Source organism: Balaenoptera physalus (genome assembly GCF_965194825.1).
Source record: "Balaenoptera physalus genome assembly, chromosome: 7".
NCBI lineage: Eukaryota > Metazoa > Chordata > Mammalia > Artiodactyla > Balaenopteridae > Balaenoptera > Balaenoptera physalus.
In genome coordinates this window covers 72,046,760-72,064,926 of record NC_138886.1, presented here as the reverse complement: position 1 = coordinate 72,064,926, position 18,167 = coordinate 72,046,760, and the positions used below count along the sequence as shown (strand labels likewise).

The 18,167-nt window shown below is 37.3% G+C and overlaps 2 long non-coding RNA genes and 1 pseudogene across 3 annotated transcripts in view; all 3 read left to right on the top strand.

Annotated features, from left to right (window-relative positions):
- Positions 1 to 18,167, top strand: part of LOC309664791 — a 324,842-nt gene that overhangs the window by 100,968 nt on the left and 205,707 nt on the right. The gene's annotated exons all lie outside the window — the stretch shown is intronic.
- LOC309664785 overlaps positions 1 to 18,167 on the top strand; it is a 223,494-nt gene that overhangs the window by 40,685 nt on the left and 164,642 nt on the right. The window lies entirely within an intron of this gene.
- Positions 263 to 18,167, top strand: part of LOC309664768 (ribosomal protein eL42-like pseudogene) — a 33,529-nt pseudogene continuing 15,624 nt past the window's right edge. The window contains exon 1 of the transcript in view: positions 263 to 18,167. This exon is cut by the window's right edge and continues 15,624 nt beyond it. The product of the transcript in view is annotated as a ribosomal protein eL42-like pseudogene (transcript).

Genomic DNA, 18,167 nt, shown 5'->3' with positions numbered 1-18,167 from the left:
GTGAATGGACTAAATGTGTCTATCAAAAGACATTGTGGCTGAATGGATAAAAAAGGCAAGATCCACATATATGCTACTTATGAGAGACCCACTTTAGTTTTAAAGACACACACAGACTGAAAATGAAGCAGTGAAAAGATATTCCATATTAATGGAAACAAAAAGAAAGCTGGGGTAGCAGTACTTCTATCAGACTAAATAGACTAAAACAAAGACTGTAACAAGAAACAAAGAAGGCCATTGCATAATGATAAACGGGGATCAATGCAACAAGAGGATACAACACTTATAAATATCTATGCACCCAACAAAGGAACACCTAAATGCATAAAGTAAATACTAACAGGTATAAAAGGAGAAATTGACACTAACACAATAATAGTAGGGGACTTTAACACCCACTTGCACCAACAGATAGCTCATCCAGCAAAAATCAATAAGGAAACATTGGCCTTAAAAGACACATTACAATGTTGTGTTAGTTTCTGCTGTACAATGAAATGAATCAGCTATATGTATACCTATATCCCCTCCCTCTTGAACCTCCCTCCCCCCCCATACCACCCATCTAGGTCGTCACAGAGCACTGAGCTGAGCTCCCTGTGCTACACAGCAGGTTCCCATTAGCTATCCATTTTACACATGGTAGTGTATTTATGTCAAACCTAATCTCCCAGTTCGTCCCACCCTTCCCTTTCCCCCTGTGTCCACATGTCCATTCTCTATGTCTATGTCTCTATATCTGCCCTACAAATAGGTTCCTCTGTACCATTTTTCTAGATTCCACATATATGCATTAATATACAATATTTGTTTTTCTCTTTTTGGCTTACTTCACTCTGTATGACAGACTCTAGGTCCATCCCATCTTTACAAATGACCCAGTTTCGTTCCTTTTTATAGCTGAGTAATATTCCATTGTATATATGTACCACATCTTCTTTATCCATTCACCTATCGTTCGACATTTAGGTTATTTCCATGTCCTGGCTATTGTAAATAATGTTGCAATGAACACTGGGGTACATGTGTCCTTCTGAATTATGGTTTTCTAAGGGTATATGCCTAGTAGTGGGATTGCTGGGTCATATGGTAGTTTTATTTTTAGTTTTTTAAAGAACAACCATACTGTTCTCCACAGTGGCTGTATCAATTTACATTCCCACCAACAGTGCAAGAGGGTTCCCTTTTCTCCACACCCTCTCCAGCATTTGTTGTTTGTAGATTTTCTGATGATGCCCATTCTAACCGGTGTGAGGTGATACCTCATTGCAGTTTTGATTTGCATTTTTCTAATAATTAGTGATGTTGAACATCTTGTCATGCGTCTCTTGGCCATCTGTATGTTTTTTTTTTGGTGAAATGTCTATTTGGGTCTTCTGCCCATTTTTGGATTGGGGTGTTTGTTTTTTTAATATTGAGCTCCATGAGCTGTTTGTATATTTTGGAGATTAATGCTTTGTCCGTTGCATCATTTGCAAATATTTTCTCCCATTCTGAGGGTTGTCTTTTTGTCTTGTTTATGGTTTCCTTTGCTGTGCAAAAGCTTTTAAGTTTAATTAGGTCCCATTTATTTATTTTTATTTTCATTACTCTAGGAGGTGGGTCAAAAATGATCTTGCTGTGGTTTATGTCAAAGAGTGTTCTTCCTATGTTTTCCTCTAAACGTTTTATAGTGTCAGGTCTTACATTTAGGTCTTTAATCCATGTGGAGCTTATTTTTGTGTATGGTGTTAGGGAGTGTTCTAATTTCATTCTTTTACATGTAGCTGTCCAGTTTTCCCAGCACCACTTATTGAAGAGGCTGTCTTTTCTCCATTGTATGTTCTTGCCTCCTTTGTCATAAATTAGGTGACCGTATGTGCGTGGGTTTATCTCTGGGCTTTCTATCCTGTACCGTTGATCTATATGCAAAAATCCTCAACAAAATACTAGCAAACAGAATCAACAACACATTAAAAGGATCATACATAAAGTGGGATTTATCCCAGGAATGCAAGGATTCTTCAATATATGCAAATCAATCAATGTGATACACTGTATTAACAAATTAAGTAATAAAAACCATATGATCGTCTCAATAGATGTAGAAAAAGCTTTTGACAAAATTCAACACTGATTTATGATAAAAACTCTCCAGAAAATGGGCATAGAGTGAACCTACCTCAATATAATAAAGGCCATATATGACAAACCCACAGCAAACATCATACTCAATGGTGAAAAACTGAAAGCATTTCCACAAGATCAGGAACAAGACAAGGATGTCCACTCTCACCACTCTTATTCAACATAGTTTTGGAAGTCCTAGCTATGACAATCAGAGAAGAAGAAGGAATAAAAGGAATCCAAATTGGAAAAGAAGTAAAACCGTCACTATTTGCAGATGACATGATACTATATATAGAAAATCCTAAAGATGACATCAGAAAACTACTAGAACTAATCAATGAATTTGGTAAGGTTGCAGGATACAAAATTAATGCACAGAAATCTCTGGCATTCCTATACACTAACAATGAAAAATCAGAAAAAGAAATTAAGGAATAAAGCCCATTTACCATTGCAACAAAAAGATAAAATATCTAGGAATAAACCTACCTAAGGAGGCAAAAGACTTGTACTCAGAAAACTATAAAACACTGATGAAATAAATCAAAGATGACATAAACAGATGGAGAGATATACCATGTTCTTTGATTGGAATAATCAATATTGTGAAAATGGCTATACTACTCAAAGCAATCTACAGATTCAATGCAATCCCTATCAAACTACCAATGGCATTCTTCACAGAATTAGAACAAAAAATTTTACCATTTGTATGGAAACAGTAAAGACCCTGAATAGCCAAAGCAATCTTGAGAAAGAAAAATGGAACTGGAGGAATCAGGTTACCCAACTTCAAACTATACTACAAAGCTACAGTAATCAAGACAGTATGGTATTGGTACATACTCTTTTTAATTGCACTTGGAATATTCTCCAGGACAGGTCACATGCTGGACTACAAATAAGTCTCAATAAATTTAAGAAGATTTAAATCATATCAAGTATCTTTTCTGAACTAAATGGAATAAAATGACAAAATTCAACATTCACGTATGATAAAATTTCTCAGAATGTGTATGGAGGTAACGTACCTCAACATAATAAAGGCCATCTATGACAAACCCAGTGAAAAGCTGAAAGCTTTTCCTCTAAGATGAGGAACAAGACAAGGATGGCTACTCTCACCACTTTTATTCAACATAGTATTGCGAGTCCTAGCCACAGCAATCAGACAAGAACAAAATAGAAATAAAATAAAAGGCATCCAATTTGGAAAGAAGTAAAGCTGTCACTGTTTTCAGATAACATGATACTATATATAGAAAATCCTAATATGTCATCAAAAAACTACTAGAATTAAGAAATGAATTCAGTAAAGTTGCAGAATACAAAATCAATACATAGAAATATGTTGCATCTCTATACACTAATATCAAATTGTCATAAAGAGAAATTACGAAAATAATCCCATTCACAATTGCATCAAAAAGAATAAAACACTTAGGAATAAATTTAACCAAGGTGGTGAATGACTTGTACTCTGAAAACTATAAGGCACTGATGAAAGAAACTGAACATGATGCTGTTGGAGGACGGAGGAAATGAAAAGTGCCCACTGAACTTAGTCACCTTGACACTAAAAAACAGTTAACCTAGAGGATGGCGGTAGGTACTTTGAAATAGTATGTGCATTCCTAAGTCAAGATTTATGAATGGATAACTACTCTTGTGGGCACCAGGAACACATCAGTGAAGGTCTTAATCATTGTATGGGGACTAACAGAGCATAGAGGCCGCCTGGTCCTAATGATTATGAAACAATATCTATTAACTACAAAGCCCTTGATGACAGAGTGGTAATTTACTGCACAGTACAGTCCTGGGTAGGGTCAGCAGAAGGACAGGAGAAACTGTAAGGACCCAAGATGGTGTCCATTATGCTAACAGCCATACATAACACAAATAAATGCAAAGTTATATGGTGCTCATGGATTGGAAGGATTGATATTGTTACAGTTTCCATAAGCAATCTACATATTCCATGCAATCTGTATCAAAACACGAATGACATTTTTCACAAAACTGGGACAAAAAATCCTAAAATTTGTATGGAACCACTAAAGACCCCAAATAGCCAAAGCAATCTTGAGAAAGAACAAAGCTGGATGTATCATATTTCCTGATTTCAAACTATACTACAAAGCTATAGTATCAAAACTGTATGGTACTCACACAAAAATAGACATATAGATCAGTAGAACAGAATAGAGAGCCCAGAAATAAACTCATGTTTACAGGATCAATTGCTTTACAACAAAGGAGCCAAGAATATACAGTGGGGAAAAGCTGGTCTCTTCAATAAATGGTGTTGGGAAAAGTGAACAGCTACATGCAAAATAATGAAACTGGACTACTTTCTTACACCATACACAAAACAAAGCTCTAAGTGGATTGAAGAGTGAAATGTAAGACCTGAAACCATAAAACTCCTAGAAGAAAACACAGGCAGTATGCTCTTTGCCATCAGTCTTAATAATATTCTTTTGGACATGTCTCCTCAGGCAAGGGCAACAAAAGCAAAAATAAACAAATGGGACTACATCAAACTAGAAATCTTTTGCACAGTGAAGGAAACCATCAACAAAATGAAAAGGTAACCTACTCAATGGGAGAAGATATTTGCAAATAATATATATGATAAGGGGTTAATATCCAAAATATATAAAGAACTCACACAACTCAATATCCAAAAACAAATCAGATTAAAAAATGCGCAGAGGACCTGAATAGACATTTTTCCAAGGAAGACATACAGATGGCCAACAGACACATGAAAAGATGCTTAACATCACTAATCATGAGGGGAATGAAAACCAAAACCACATTGAGATATCACTTCACACCCATCAGAATGGGTATTATAAAAAAGACAACAGATAACAAGTGTTGGAAAGGTGGTGGGGAAAAGGAAATCCTTGTGCACTGTGGGTGGGAATGTAAATTGGTGCTGCCACTATGGAAACCTTCCTCAAAAAATTAAAAATAGAATTACTATACAAATTAGCAATTCTAATTCTGAGTATTAAAAAAAAGAAAATACTAATTTGAAAAGATATGTGCACCCTTATGTTCACTGCAGCATTGTTCATAATAGCCAAGGTATGGAAGCAACCTAAGTGTCCATCTATGAATAAATGGATAAAGAAAGTGTGATACACACACACAACCATACACACACACACAATGGAATATTACCAGCCATAAAAAGAATGAAATCTTGCCATTTGCAACAACATGGATGGATCTAGAGGGTATTATGCTAAGTGAAATAAGATAGAGAAAGACAAACACCATACAATTTTATTCATGTGGAATCTCAAAAACAAAAAAACCAAAACAAAACAGAAAGAGACTCAGATACAGAAAACAAAGTGGTGGTTTGCCAGAGGGAATAAGGGTGGGGAGTTGGGCATAATAGGTGTAGGGAATTAAGAAGCACAAACTTCCAGTTATAAAATAAATAAGTCATGGGGATATAATGTACAGCACGGGTAATAGAGTCAATACTATTTTAATAACTTTTTATGGTGACAGATGGTTACTAGACTTACCATGATGATCAATTCATAATGTATATAAACGTCAAATCGGTATGTTGTACAGGTGAAACTAATATAATGTTGTATATAAACCATACCTTAATTTTAAAAATGTTTTTAGTTAAAAAGAATAAAAGTGGAAGGAAATCCACCAGCAGTAGAGAAAGAAAAGATAAAATTTCCAGATAATTTTTGGTGGTAGAAACAATAGGACATTCAGATCGAGTAGCTATGTGAGTTAAGGAAAGGATGTCTCGAGAATGACTCCTAAGTTCCTCATCTGAGTTATTGTGTGGGAGGTGGTCTCATTTACAAAGCCGGGACAGGGAAAGGAGGGTTTTGTTTGATTACTGTTTTGTTTGCTCATTTTTCATTCACTGGTTGGTTAGTGAAGGTGGCTGCATGACAGTTTAAGAGTTTGATTTAAAAATTAATTTTAAGAAAGCTGTGAGACATTCAAATGCAGATCAAGCAGAAAGTTGCATATTCAAGTCTGGAGTCCAAGGGAGACATCCTGGCTGGTTGTATATATTTGGGAGTTGTCAGCATCTATGGGGTAATTAAGGCCAAGGAAACAGATATCTCACAAAGAGAGTGAATTTAAGAAAGAGAGAGGGCTCAGAGCAGAGTCCAGGAGAGCTCAAATATTTAGAGGTCAGTAGAGGAAGCACAGGCAGAAGAGTCTGAGGAGACAAAACAATGTCCTATCGTAGAATCCAAGGGCAGTGTGTGCTTCGTTATGGAAGGGATGATAAATTATTTCAAGAGCTCTGGGAAAGTCAAATCAGATGAGGACAGAAACAGTAGCATTGGGTTTATTCATTCATTTGTCTATTCAGTTGAGGACAATATTTCTAGTTTTGTCTCATTACTTCATTTGATCAATATTTATTTTGTGCCTACTGTAGACCAAAAACGGTTCTACTTTCTCAGAATATGATGGCAAGTAAGACAGCCGTGGTTTCTGCCTCCAAGAAGCTCACATTCTGTTAGCACATACAAACAATAAACAAGGTGAATAAATTAGATAATTAACTAGATAGTAAACTAGCAAGTGCAATGAAGAAAGACAAATATTACAAAGTATTATCAGGCCAGCTGATTTAGGTCAAGGAATAGACAAGGAACATCAAAATGTATTGTGCCATGTAATTATAAACAAAGTTTGTTTCTCCTTGAGTTGGCTGATAGTAAATGTGATTTGGTTCAAAACTCCAAAAACAATGGGAGAAGAGACAATAGTAGGAGATTCATTTATTAACTGGAAGTAACTCTTTTAATGATCTTAGCATTGGTGCTAGCTCTGTGAGGAAAAGAAAGCAGGGTGTTAGAACGCAGTTCAAAGCATATATTTCATATCCATAAGATATTTCCACTATCTCAAAAGAACTCTGAGATTTCAGATTGATGTTAACATGTTTTCTATCAAATATTTCCGAAGAGAAGCAAATATATATTCTGTGTCATCTACGGTTGTGCTCCATATATCGATAATTAAGACGTGTGACAACTGTCTATATGTATGTGTTCCAAGAAGGCAGTCTGCCAGACAATGCAAGGAAGAAAACGTCATTTGTTCTATACTCTGACCATACCCCTCCTCCCAAATTGGCTATTTCCCTCCCTGTTCCAGAGAAGACCATTCAGTTCACTGAAGAACCTGGAGATCCAGGGGGAGGGAGATGTGACAGTGAAGTCGCCTGCACTTTCTCCTTTGGTAGAGCAAGTTTGCAAAACTCTTCCCATGACCACCAGGTGTGAGCAAGTTTTCTAGGAATCTCAAGTTATACAAGGGCTTTTCTTCCAGGACAAATCTAGTCTTCCCGGATCCATCTGAACTATAGCAGAGTGTAGGGCAGCAGAGTTATTTTAGAAACTCTATCCTAGACCACTACCTGAAAGCAGCTGGGGTTTGAATTCAAATCTGTACCAATTAAAATTATTTTCCCAATTTTGTTCAAAATTGGGCAATATAAACTTCTCTGCCATTTAGTCTCAAGAAATGTCAGGTCTTTAATTTTCTTCACCTACTAAACAGCACTAACTCATAATAAACTTTACTCCCTATCACTTTAGATGATATTTACCTTCCTAGAGTAGATAAGCCATTTTAGCGTTCATCTGATCTGTTAGCATTGCCTATAAGGTAAAATACAAACTATACAGTTACTGCCAAGATACTAAGAAATACCTATTCCTTATGGGCAAGAATTGAACATTAGAAGGTGCCTCGAGCTCATAAGGAGAACATGAATAGGGACTTGCTAGGATAAATATGTTCAAATGAAAGTCAAAGTCATTGACTCCTCTTGTCTCTTGTAAATATTTTCCTTCATACCACACCCTCTCAAGTAACCACATTGCCTGGAGGCTGAAATATTTATGTAAGACTAATTTAAGAAGTGATTTCTATGACCTATACATGTTTTCTATCCAACAGACATAGTTTTCAAATACTCTTATGTTATCCAGTTGCCTGTTTCCCATGAGGTGTGTTGGCTTCACAAATACAGTAGATTTTCTCAAGTTCCTGAAAACCAAATTGGTCTTTTTCTTTATTAAGTTACCCCAGAAATTCAAAGGAATGTGAACAATGAATTGAAATCCTAAGTACTAGACATCAAATTTTTTCCATTTCACCTAAGCCCACATCTGCATGTCCCTGTGGGGGAAATATGATAGGAGTGAAGTCTGCCATCACGCTTCCTTTTTTCCTCTGGCTTTCAACCAGTTCCTTTGAATATATGCTGTCATTCTATCACAGCTCTGAGAAAACCATAGCCTAGAATTATTTTATAATCTCATTCCTGTAAAATCTAAGTCACCAAGTGGTGAATGCCATCAATTCACCACGTACCAGTAGAAGAGGGAGAGAAAACCACTACTAAAAATTAGAGCTTATTTCTAATTGTTTTATAACCCACTAGTGACCTATAGTGTGAACTTCAAGCAGGGTGAGAAGGGTACCATACCAAGCAAGGCAGAACACTTAGGAGTACCTTAGAATCTAAACAAGTCATCTACCTTGCCCCGTGCATGACTGTCTCTGAGATGGGAACCAGACCAACAAGCTAAATGCTTCTTATTAAATCTTCATCTATGTCATCTCAAAATTATCTATTTGTATTGATCAATATTCTACAGGGCAGTAATGATGAAATTATAAACAATTTGATCAATATTTGCAGTTATCTAACCTCGTGTTTAAGTACATATGATAAACAAGGAGTGAGAGGACCCCACTGCCCTAAAATCTCTTCTCCGCACTGCCTAACTATGTCTCATTCCCGCTTCTCAGGCATGAAATTCTACCAAATCAAGATTCATTTTGGTTAACAAGCCCATTTTGAAAGGTAAATAACTCTAACAGAATTAGTTTAACAATTAAGTCCTTTATGGAGAGTGCACTTGCTGCCTTAAATTACTTCCCTCCTAAACTCCAGTTGAGATATCCCCAGAGTAATGAGTACTTTAATAGCAAGAGGCTTAGAAAACAGAAGAGCAGTTTTGGAATATGAGGAGAAAGGCTTTAGGTAAAGACATGCTTAGGTTGAACTTCAAAATCAAGGGTTAGAGCAGCCAGAGGCATGAGGAAGTAAGGACAGGAGTAAAGAAAAAGAAGTAGGAAGGCCCTCAAAACAAAGGATAAATACTTCAAAAATGTGCCCTGGACTCGACATACTCCCAGTTTTCAGTGTAATATTGCCTCTTGACTATTCAGATATGAGACAATAACAGTATAACGGTCTATACCAAATGATAAAAGTTAAAATCAGCCTTCATCTCCTCACATGCCATAGAAACAGATAGATCGTCTCAAAATTCATCAATTATGTGATTTAAAAAATTGCCATATAACTTTATATTCTAAATTTTGATAACAGCCAAGAGGAATAAAAACTTTGATATTTTCCTATAGCCTTACTGATTTAAAAGAAAAAGAAAACCAAAAGGCCTATCAGTTTACGCAGTTGGGTTGTCAGATGTGAGAGTCATACATGGGGCATTGCCTTAATTCGCTGTCTCATGCTTACATTTCTCAGACCATTATGCTAGTAAGCCAAGGCCAGAAATGACCATATTTTCACTCAAACACAAACCATCTTTCCTTGAATATTCTAGAGGCTAACAGGCCTCCAGAGAAGCTGTACACCGAGTACAGGGGAGGCTTAAGAAAACCGGTTTTTACCAGACTCAAGAGTCAAATGAAGGCATTTTATCTCTATTACTTATTCTGCAGCTCAAATACATTTTGCCAAGAGATTATTTATAGTTGTGGACACGAAATAGATGATCTGTGAACTGCCTGTGGCGAGAGTCACTTTAAGAATCACAGACCTCGCTGGAGGGAGCCGCGCGGGACTCTGTGGGCTGAGAGAGGCCTCCAGGGATTTCCGTTTTCATACCAGCTCTGCCCTCACAGCCACAGTGGCCCTGGGCAGTCTGTTACCCTGTTGCAGCTGTACTTTCCTCTGTAGTCTGCGAGTTAATCAGCAGCCCTTGGGAGGAAAAAATAATTTAAATGATTTGAAAAGAAAAGGTCTTCCAGAGTACGGTTGATACTATATAGCCAGGCTTTAAGCCCTTGATTGCACAAGTAAATCAGTTCCCAACCCCTTATCCTACTCTATCAGCAGCCATCATCTGGCAGTTTTTACAAAATGCTCACATCTGCCGTCAGACCAAGTTTTCCCAGCCCTATACAGTTGTAAAATCTGAGGATTTAAAAATTACCACCTGAGTCCATATCACAAGCCCATTAAAGAGGTAAAGTCTAGAATTAACAGCTTTTTTAGGGCCTACTGACAGTGGCCACTTTGTAGCTTCCTTGAACAATAGACCCAGAGCCAACAAGAGCCAGACCCAGTGGTTGACTGGGAATCCCTACTCACACCAAGTGAGATCCGGAAATAGTTGTAAAGCTGATGTTTCAAGGCTGAGGCATGAATATACCTGTTCATGTCCTAGGAGAGCCCTGGAAACATCTTTGAAAGCCGATATATCCTTTATCATATCTGCCCAATATAGCCGACTCAACCTTCAACCCACTACCTTGACCTACATTCTTAACTATGCCAGTCATTCCATCTACCTTCACAAGGTCCTCAACTTTGGTGCTGGGACAACTGCTATTTCTGCTATCTCTCTGTTTTCAAAGTGTATCACTGAGAAAGGAGCACGCTGAGTAAAAACCACGTTAGCTATTAGCACCCCCCTAGTTTATCCCACTGAGATCTAGATCCTTGATTTCAGTCATCAGTCAAGTTTGCTCAATTCAAATACCCACCTGTATCAATACCAGAGGTGACTGTTGTTTTTGTGTGTGTGTGCTGTTACTGTCTGTAACTAAGACTTCATGAAAATGATGAAGGAATTTGTTAAAAATATTACTTACATCGGATGAACACTATATGCAATTTATTGCCTAGCTAACTTGAGCATACTCATGCAATTATTACGGTGGGAGGTCTGGAATATACATTCAGCTCCTGTCTAATAAAGGTTCATGAAAACCCTTTGACAGAGTGTTAAAAAGTAATCTTAGTTCTAATCCAGCATGGTTTCCTCTCCTTGCAACATTCAGGCTCTGCTAAACCTCTTTTGTGGGCCCCATGCTGTGCTCATTCTTACTGGTTTGGGCTGAAAAAACATTTTATCATGATACTTATTCATAGTCTCTTTATGATGCCTGCTTACAGTTAAATTTAAGTACTAGCTTTAATAATTGTATCTCTAGGAAGCCCTTACTTCCCTCAACATTCTCTGAAGAATTATCTGCCACTAATTTGTCCTCATATTGTTTCCTTGATGCTGTAGTTCATCTCCTGCATCTGAGTGCCCCATGTGGTTGGTGTTTGGCATGAGTTCTGCATGTTGCTGGATGGGAACCATGACCATTTCTGATCCCTTTCATGGACAAGATAGATTCTGAAAAGGGGTTACAAACAAAAGATATACTCACCCACTTTGTGTAAATAAAGCATGATGATTTCATCTCTATACCACCGTTAATGTCCATTCTGATTCTCCTTCTGGCTCGCTCCAACAATAAAAGCAATTCTCCAGCTTCTCTCTGGAAGGAGCTTGGCCACCCATCTAGCACCCCAGCTTTTGTGGCTTACATCCAAAGGATAGGCCCTCGAGTCACCTAGCTGTGATAGCCAACAGGGCTCAGCATTCTCAAGTCCCATAGGACATTATTAAACAAAAATGTAGTTTTCAAATGGGGGCACACAGCACCTCATGCAGCTATCTCCCCTTGGCTCAGTACAGAGGGATATCCACACTAGGTGACATCACTTGTAAATTTTCTGTGAACTTCAGACTTGGGTTTATTAGACTATTGGTCTAGCATGATTAGACTATTGGTCTAGGATGTATTAGACTGTTGAACTAGGATGTTTAGCCTTTGACTTTCCAGTTCCTGCCCAAGTTTGTTTTTTCCTTGAGGTAGTTAATGCATAAGCTATTAGAAATTAAGGACTTTTAGAAAGAGTCTAGATTGTTCACAATTTAAAGCAGCTTTACCAAATCTTCACAGATGCTATCCTATTTAAGGTTTCTGTAAGTATGTCTTTCTTTCTGACCCATGCTCTTATACCATCTCCTCCTCTTCCTTTAACCCCTGAGCTTCCCGTTTGCTCTTCAACAAAAAAAGACTTTTCCCCTACATCTATCTCTTTGGCTTCAGGTCAAAATCACTGACATCACAGCTGCCTACCAACATAAGCCCGTGTTACCCTCAGCTCTAAGCAATTCTAGCATCCCTGATGCTTGCCCCTAGAGACTTAGTTCATTATTCTTGCTTCAGGTAAAAATTTCTCCAGTTATAACTTCCTTATATTCCTCAAGCTTAACTTAGCTCCAGCCTTAGGGATCTCCTACCTCTACCCTCTCTCTAGTTTGTACTAAACTCATTAAAAATCTTAGACTTCCTATCTTTCCTTCTAACATTTGCCTGAACTAGAAAGGAAAATAGTCTGTACAGTGCCCAGAAAGAGAACACAAAGGGGAACATTTATGAACATGTCCTTCACTTCATTCATGGGTGAGCATACCCTTAAGAACCAGCAAGCCTAGTTGGTGTTTTCTGTCCATTTGTGAACCGGAAGATATCATGACTTTAAGACTCCAGATATTTGCATTATACCACTTATTCTGGTTGCTCCTATCACCAAGTCTTCTGATTATAGGTTGCCTTCCTACATAGCTTTTTGACACTGAGCACATCAGCTGACACAAGGATACCAATTTGCTTGAAAGCTAAATTTCTCATTATAAATTTATGCATTAATCTGGTTTGCTCATCACTCTTGTGTGAGTCTGGTTAGTGTAGCTCCTCTAGAAGAGATCACTTCCGAAAAATATAAATATTCGAGTTTCTGGATATGAATTGTTTTGGTCCCAATCTCAGACTTTTAAGGACTTAAAGGTATATAGTAATCAGGGTTAAATGCTCAGTTCAGCTATATTCTTGGGAGTTCCTTAACTCACAACTGGGCACTTAGGTGGTCTTATTCTCAACTTCAATTACCACAAAATTACACACACACACGATTTTTCTATAATTTCTTAGGCTCTTGTGAATGAAATTGTCTTTGAGTTTATCCATTTTTAATTCTTTGTCTATGACTAGTATTGGCATCCTTAAAATTAAGTCCTAAATCATTTTACTTTGCCAGTAGTTTGGTAAATTTGCAAAAGTCTTGGTTTCTTCACAAAGTTTAACATGTCTCCCAAATTTTAAGCCAAGAACTCTTCTGAGGAGCCCATTACCATTTTTATTAAGAAGAAATCAATGCAATGTTTCCTGCTAGGAAGCACAATATATATATATTTTTTAGAATAAGAGAAAAATTACTTTTATTATTTTATTTTCCTATTACAATAGCAAAGCATGCATATCATAGAAACACTACAAAATGATATGAACCAGTAAAAGGAAATAAAGCCCATCCAGAAATAACTACTATTAATGTCTTAGTGACCATCCTCTCAAAGTTCTCCTCCATCCCTGACACATATACACACACATACACGTATCAAAAAAGGAAATGACCTGTTCACTTAGTACTCTACTGCGATGGGGCCGTCTTGTTCTCATTGTACTTGCCGTGCCTCACACAGAGTAACACTCTGTAAGTGCCCAATAAATATGGGATGAACGAATGACCAATCCTAAGGTCTCTTCTAGCTCTGAACCCATTTGATCTTTGTCATTCTTTTACTCTGTGAATCTTCCATGCGTCCTCAATTTACCCTGTACTGGTTTTTTAAAAATTAGGAGACTTCAGTTTTTAGAACAGTTTTTGATTTACACAAAAATTGGGCAGATAGTACAGAGATCCCCAAATGCAGTCCCTCCCCACCAGCACAGTTTCCCTATTATTAACATCTTGCATTAGTGTGGAACATTTGGTACTGTCAGTTTTTGTTTTTTTAACCATTCTAATAGATGTGTAGTAGTAGCTCACTGTTGTTTTAATTCACAATTCCCTAACGATATATGATGTCAGCTTTTCACGTACTTATTTAAAGTCTGTATTTTTATTTAGTGAGGGGTGTGTTCAGATATTTTGCCTATTTTTTAACTGGGTTGTTCATTTCTTATTGCTGAGTTTTACGTGTTCTTTGTATATCCAGTGATAATTTCACTGGATACAGAATTCTAGGTTGATGTCTTCAATACTTTAAATATTTCACTCCATTTTCTTCTTGCTTGCATGTATTCTGAAGAGAAGTCCAATGTAATTTTTATCTTTGATCTTCTACAGATCAGGATTCTTTAAAAAATTTTTTCTCTTTGTCTTTGTCTTTCTGTAGTTTGAAATAGATTTTTTGGGTATTTATTCTCCTTGGTATTCTCTGAGCTTCTCTGGATCTGTGGTTTGGTGTCTGTCATTAATTTTGAGAATTTCTCAGCCATTATTACTTCAAATATATCTTCTGTTCCTTTTTCTCTTTCTTCTTCTTCTAGTATTTCCACTTCACATTTGTTCTACCTTTTGTATTCGTTCCACAGTTCTTTGATATTCTGTTCCATTTAAAAAAATCATTCTCTTTGCACTTCTTTTTGGAGATGACATATCTTCAAGCTCACTGATTCCTTTTAGAGTCTCCATTGCTCTGTTTACATTACCTATCCGTTCTTGCATGTTGTTTCATTTTCCTTGAGAGCACTTAATGTATTAATCATAGTTGTTTTAAACTCCCTATCTGATAATTCCAAAAGCTATGTTATGCCTGAGTCTCTTATGCTTCCTTTGTCTCTTCAGACTATGTTTTTCCTTGCTTTCTAGCATGTCATTTCCTTTTTTGCTGAAAGCTGGACATGATATATTGGGTAAAGAAACTGAGATAATTAGGCTTTTAGCATGAGCTGTGCTATGTTTAATATCTTCTGCAGCTGTAGGTGCCAGAGGCTTCATTTCTTCTGGTTTCCTTATTTTTTTCCTTCTCATGTTGTTTTTATGTCTCCCTAAACACTTCTTAAACAGAATCTGTGTCTTGCAGCTCTCGGTTGTATGCCACTGTAATTGTAGTGGAGCCCTGCTGGTCTAGTGATTGGATGTGGGTGGGGGGAGGTGTTTTATAATTTTATGATTAAATGTCAGTTTTTTAGTGGGCCTGAGTCCCTGGGCTGTGGCCTTCAGAAATGTTCCTCAGCCTTCTCCCTCCCCTTATATGAGACAAGAAGACTAGAGGGGGTTAGAGTTGGCTGATTTCCCTTTTCTTAGGTCAATTTCTTTTAATTAATTAATTAATTTAACATCTTTATTGGAGTATAATTGCTTTACAATGCTGTTAGTTTCTGCTGTATAACAAAGTGAAACAGCTATACATATACATATATCCCCATATCTCCTCCCTCTTGCGTCTCCCTCCCACCCTCCCTATCCCACCCCTCTAGGTGGTCACAAAGCACTGAGCTGATCTCCCTGTGCTATGTGGCTGCTTCCCACTGGCTATCTATTTTACATTTCGTAGTGTATATATGTCCATGCCACTCTCTCACTTCGTCCCAGCTTACCCTTTCCCCTCCCCGTGTCCTCAAGTCCATTCTCTATGTCTGCCTCTTTATTCCCATCCTCCCCCTAGGTTCTTCAGAACCTTTTTTTTTTTTTTTTTAGATTCCATATATATGTGTTAGCATATGGTATTTGTTTTTCCCTTTCTGACTTACTTCACTCTGTATGACAGGCTCTAGGTCCATCCACCTCACTACAAATAACTCAATTTCGTTTCTCTTTATGGCTGAGTAATATTACATTGTATATATGTGCCACATCTTCTTTATCCATTCATCTGTCAATGGACACTTAGGTTGGGAAGCATAATATAGTTCCAGTTATCTCTTCTTTTTAAAAAAATCTCCTGTCTTTCCTGATGATTGTTTAAAAACTATCTTTCTTCAAGGCATCACCAATTAAGTTAGATTGACCTACCTCAGCAAGCATCCTTACACTGGGCTTTTCTTTCTTAGCTGTGGATTTTTCTCTGATCCTACTTCATTTATTGATCTCTTTGTACATAGAGTCTTTTGGTAACCTTTCATCCATCAACATTCTATCTACCCCTTTGCTGTCTTTGAGAAATGGTCAAAATTGGGCATCGTTGTGCTTGTGTAACTCATGTTTTACTATCCCAGCCTTGGCTTTAAATACTTCCTTTTCCTACTTCCTCTGTGTTCTCATCACACTAGTTTACCCTATGTAGTAGGAGGCAGATGTAAGGTCTGAATTATGAACTTACATTTAGAGAGAAATAGCTACAGATATTGCACTATGCTGGATGCATTTTCTCTGTGGACACATATACCCCTCCCTCCACAAAACACACACACAATGAAAGGTGAAAAGTGTTAGAGGAGTCCTGAAGGTAGCCCCACCCACATTCAGCTTTTAAGAAGACTTTTTTTTTTTTAACCTCATTTATGTAAGCTACATTAAAGTTTTCTCAAGTTGCCCCTCAATAAACTTCTAACACATTCTCCATAATGCAGCCAGAGTGATCTTGGCTAAAACACGACATTGCAATATGATGATGATTCAAATCCTTTTTGACTCCCCTTTCCATACAAAGTGAAACTCTGAGACAAGCAGACAGCTGTTCCACATCTGGCCTTTTTCTGGGCCCCTTCTTTTCACTGAAGCTGCTTCTCCCAGAGCCTGCTTGCTCCATATATTCAATGTGAAACAAGCTGCTAGTGTTTCCAAATGGCCCTGCATCCTTACGAATGTTGTTCCCTCCGAGGACAGTTCCCTTTTCCCCTATATCACCCTGAAAGCTTATTGATTTTCACAGTATATTTTGTGTTCTTTCCTCTGCCTAATACTGTCCTGAATCTACAGCCACAGTAGTCCTTTCTTTGTGCCCCCAATCTACTTTATAGAGACTTATCAGGACCCCTATAACTCTTTATTATGTTCATTTGCTTAAATTATATGTCTCTCTTTATAAGTCTCTATCCAAGTTCCTTGAAGGCTCCATAGATGCATGTAAATCATATTTTACCCAGAATGTATGACAGAATATCATCAGATATAGACATATTGCTCCAGGAAATTATATTTGATAATATTGTCCTATAAGGCAACTATCATTCCACCAGTCCACACGCATGAACTCAGAACTTGTTTTTGAGCAATGTAGAATTTTCCCATCCTTTAACCATCTTTGTTCAATTCCCTCAGTGATCAAAAACCTTGATTAGTAAGGTAATTAGTAAGGATTATAATGTGGTCAAGGAGCAAAGAGCTTCCAAGTGGTACAGGTGACACACAATCCAATAATCAACCCTGTGTTCTCACCAGTGAAGCAGGGTGATGCAGCACAGTCAACACACTAAGAGGTATCACTCATGCACACGCACGGGTGCACACACACATGCACACTCTCTCTTTCTAAGCACTGGGTGCAGATTTGTCAATAAGCTGACATCAAAGTGCAAAGGGTTTAGTGCAAAGTGAAAAGGCATAATATTTATCAAAGTTGGATTCCTAAATTTAGCTAAAACTATCTCAACTAACAAAGGGTTATTTGCCTGGCAAACCCCAAGTGAAAAAAAAATTTTTTTTTTTTTTAACAGTCTGACCCCCTGACCATCTAGATATAAAGAGGGTACAGGATAATGTATTGTTTTTTCTAATTTCCTTCAAGTATTCAGAAGTCATGGAAATTTTTCCCCAAATTATTTTTTGCACTACCCAACTTTCAGTTAAATTCAAGCTTGACTATAACCTTTTTAAAACCTGTTCTTATTTTCTTTGTAATTAAAGGAATAATATGATCTTGAGGAGTAAAGACAGTGTTGTTTCTACCTTTGACTTCCACAGAATTGGTAGTGTCCTTGTATATTATATCACATTCAATATATATATACATAAGACATCTCATTACCACTTTCTGTTCCATAGACATAGATGAGAAGTTGCATAGATATGCATGCCTCTAAGTGTAATATATACACTCTGATAAAAATTCAACTGGGACAGAACTCGAAAAAAGGACAAAATA